This window comes from Gadus chalcogrammus, chromosome 13, assembly GCF_026213295.1.
Source record: "Gadus chalcogrammus isolate NIFS_2021 chromosome 13, NIFS_Gcha_1.0, whole genome shotgun sequence".
NCBI classification, from domain to species: Eukaryota; Metazoa; Chordata; class Actinopteri; order Gadiformes; family Gadidae; genus Gadus; species Gadus chalcogrammus.
In genome coordinates this window covers 20296988-20301392 of record NC_079424.1, presented here as the reverse complement: position 1 = coordinate 20301392, position 4405 = coordinate 20296988, and positions in this window count along the sequence as shown.

The window sequence follows — 4405 nt, the reverse complement described above, 5'->3', positions numbered from 1 at the left end:
TTCAAATATCTCTGTCATGACATGGGGCAGGGCAACCGGAGCGAATGGTGTTGATGGATCCTTAATGTCCTGTCACTTCTGAGTGATGTCAAGCACCACATCCAATCAAAGGACAAAAACTGCTGGTACCACTTTACCATCAGTGAACCAGTTCAGATTAACACCAGGAACCATTAACATGAGTTAATGCATTAATGAGCATTATTATTTAACATAAGCACATGGGGTAGGGTTAGGGTTAGTGAGTCTGTGTTTGCTTCATCCTAACCCTATTACATAATGTATAAATGAATACCTTAGTTAACATGAACACCATTAACTTAGTTAACACAATCTCTCTTAGTATACATTAACCATTTTTCAATTATTAATAATTAGCTAAACTATCTGTTGGTTCATTTTTGGTTGATGCTTATTATTGCATTAACTAATGCTAATTGAGTACTCTTATTGTAAAGTGTTACTAAATACTTTACGAAAGGTCTACCATTAAAATCAAACACGTCAAATAACTTTCTAATAATCTAAACATGAATGCATCATCAATTAAAGCTTCAGTCCTAATGACAAAGAAAACCTACAAGTGAATAAACAATTGCATGAGTCAATAGTTGCTCTCTGCTCTGATGTGATCTTGGTAGGGTGTATCTTCCCATGGAGAGGACGGGGGTGTGGCTGTTGTTACGGTGGCCACATGCTGCAGTACCGGCCCGCGGGGAGGGGTCCGGCAGGGTGGGCTTCCTGCTGGACCGCACCGCTCTGCACTGCTGCTCCTAAGTGCTCTGGGAGTGTCCCGGCCGCAGGGCTGGCTGGAACCGGCCAGGGGAGCCAGGACCAGAGGGGCCCTTTATATAGGCCCACCGAGAGACGCAGAAGGTTGCTATGGATCTCAACGCATGAGAACCATGAGACACAATCAAAACACAATTGAAGCCAATTGAATCACAGCAAAGTGGGGGAGAGCCAGAATCGCTGACGACAGCTTTAGAAATCGTAAACACAAGAGGACACTATTACGTCTGCTGTTATTGTGTTGCTGTACTTCTCACGGAGATTATTTTTAATAACGTTTTGAGAACAGTTTTAATATAATTTGGGATGACTGATAGGAAAAAACTGCTGTTGGATTGCTACCAGACACTTCCCTTCCAGTTCACAACTGTTGACATATCTTATATTTCAGCTGTCTGGTCACACCCATCACCCTCTGAAAAATCTTGCCACACAAACCCTCCATGCCCAACAGTTCATACTGCATACATTTTTAACATACTATGATGATATGAACAGGTGTGGACAAGTGTTCATAATGGGGCCCACTGAAGGCTAGTGTGACCCCGGGTCCCCTTTGACAGTCCCTAGTTTTGCGTGCCTATCCCTGGCTTGAGCTTTACCCAGAAATGTTCCCATTTTTTAATAATATATTTGAATTGATTTTGAAAAGGCAACTTTTGTTTCTTCCACATGAAAATGTATTTCTAGACAGCTGGTAATTGTTATTGTGTCGATCTGATGGGCTGTTATGTGAACTATATAGCTATTTAGGGGTTTATATAATGACTTTATATGATAAGCAGGCATGACCGATCATAAACGATAGCAAATACAATATTGAATGATACCCTATTTGTAAAGCATACTATTTTGTACTGGTATATCACAGCTTTAAACATATCATTTTTGACTACATTACTACATAAACCATGATAGGCAAAACATGAACATATCCCTTTCTTTTGTGTCAGCTTATTTATTTATTTTACATTTTTGGTATATAAAATGCAGAACTATAAATGTCCCTTTTCATTTCTGAAATCTGGTCACCTTACTGTAGGCGCAAGCTTTCCAGATGGTCTTGAAATTGCTGTAGATGACAGATAGGGGACAGTATTCTGCCAAATCTTACCATTGCAAACCTCCAATCGTTCAAACCTTCAAAGGTTATCCAATACCTGCCATCTCCTGAACTCAGAACGCATTATGAAATGCATATGGTGCAATTTGAACAAAATAAAACAAAACTAGGAATTCAAATGTTGTGAGAGTGTTTATGTTTTAATGCATGGGTTCATCTTTATAGTTCTATGTAGCTCTTGGCCTCCCTGCTGTTTTGGTTTAGGTCATCGGTGTCGGTTGAGGTCATCCTTATGGATGTAGCCAATAGGGAGCGAGGAGAGCCGCCTAGTCCCAGGCCCCATGTCAGCCAGGAAGTGAGGCGGTTTGGGGAGGAAGAAGGAGGGGGGGCGACAGGATGCCGGAGCTCTCCTTTGAGTCTTTTCAAAAGCGCTGTGAATCACTTTTTTACGTTGGCCCGCTCTGCCTTGCTCCACTCCAGCCGCTTGCACACGCATACACACACACACACACACACACACACACACACACACACACACACACACACACACACACACACACACACACACACACACACGCACACGCACACGCACACACACACACACAGGGAGAGGAAAACAGACTGTTGGGGTGTGACTGTGTTGTACACTAATGATTGAGCTTTTTTTAAATGGATGCAGTGAGGATTAACAGAAGGGAAAGGCTGTGGAACTTTTGTCGGGTACACAACAAAGAAGAATGTCAACTCGTCAATGGAAACTCCACATGCAAAATGACCTCCCGATAAAGAATGACAAGTCATCCACTCCATTGTTGTCATTGTCAATGTAAACCTAAACTGGTCCTTCAACAGATTAATGAATGTGTCTATGTACATTTTGAATGTATGTTGAAAGCCTTGAGTTGTGATGTTGGTTCATATTGTCTGGACAGCATCCCACCGTTCCTGTCATGTATCCTGCGTTCCTTTTAAGTTTATTGTCAAAAAGATACATGTAATGAAAGAGTAGGTAGGAGTTGAAAAGTGATTCCAGTTCCATGTCATTAAGGAGTGGGTAGGGGTACGGGCATCTTGCTCCTACAGGTAGGTTAACGAGTATGGGGATAGAACCTAGTATCTTTCAAACACCCGAACCACTAGGCTATCATCCCTTGCCCATCACTCAGGTGGACTCCCTCTGAGATGGTCAACATCATCAGGGGACCATGCAGGCTTGGGTTGAACCCACATTGACCCCCCCCCCCCCCCTTACATAGATATATAGGAAGACAACCTGCCAGCTGACCCAGGGTGTCGAGCGAGGACGTTTGATGTGTGCGTGCGTTTGTTATGCGTATTTTCAGTGTGTCTGTGTTCGTGTGTGATCTATAGAGGATGACAGCACCAGCAGACAGCTGACACATTGTGTGTGGATCCGGCGTACATTGTGTGTGTGCGTGTGTGTGTGTGTGTCTGTGTGTGTGTGTGTGTGTGTATGTGATTGCCTCAAGTTCGACCAGGCCCAAAGATCCCTCAGCGATCCGTCTTTACACCTCTGATTAGTGTCTGGGATGTCCCCTGCTACCTGCCCACAGAACTACACACCTCATAACTCTGACGGGACAGTCTGAGGTGTGTTTATTACGGAACCACCGATTGGCCAATGAAAGGGTCAATGAGAGCGTCTGTGTGGCGAGGAACAAGCACCTTGTTGTTGGATACCATGGTGTGATTTATTTATTGAAGACATCCCTTTTTTGGCAAGGTACCCTGGGCCAAAAAACCTTGAATCACTGCAGGTCACCTTGGCGACGAAGAACCAATCGCAGATCATTCCCGGCTATAGCGAGTGATGTCAGAGCCGTTGTATGACATAAACATCATATCGACGTCATGTGGGAGGGTTTGATACTCGACTTTATACCGCAAAGTGATGAGCGGGGCTGTGGATGCGGGCAGAAACACAGCGGGTCTCTTGACGCCTCGCGCCTCTGCTCAAACTGATGGTACTTATTCACAAAAGGTCTGTGCAAACGTTTAAGATTCACGTCATTTGTCCAAACAATAATAATAGATGTGGTTCAAACAGAGGGCTTTTATTATATGAAGTTATTAATAATGCATATCACTTATATGAGTGAATATTGTGTAAATATGTGGAATTTGGATGGATACTAATCAACATATACACTATACATATATATGTATATACTTATTGTGGTATTGAGCTAAAAGTAGAACTTGCTATAGACCATCATTAAATACAGCTAAACATTGTGAAGAGAGAAGGGGGGGGGGATTTAATTAACACTGATCAGTCAAATCCTATATGCAATGGGTGTATTTCATTCACATTTTAAACCACGAAAAATATGTTGTTTCCGATACATGAAAGAAGGTCAATTCCACAACATCGTTTTACTCAAGACAGTTGGCTCTGTGTCGTTAATTAACTTCTCGACATTTCCTGTGTAATGCTGATGGCAGCCTTGATGGGTCTCTCTGCAGCCTTTGTGATAGCAGCCTCTGAACACTGTATGTAAACTAGACAATTACAGAAAAACAAATCTG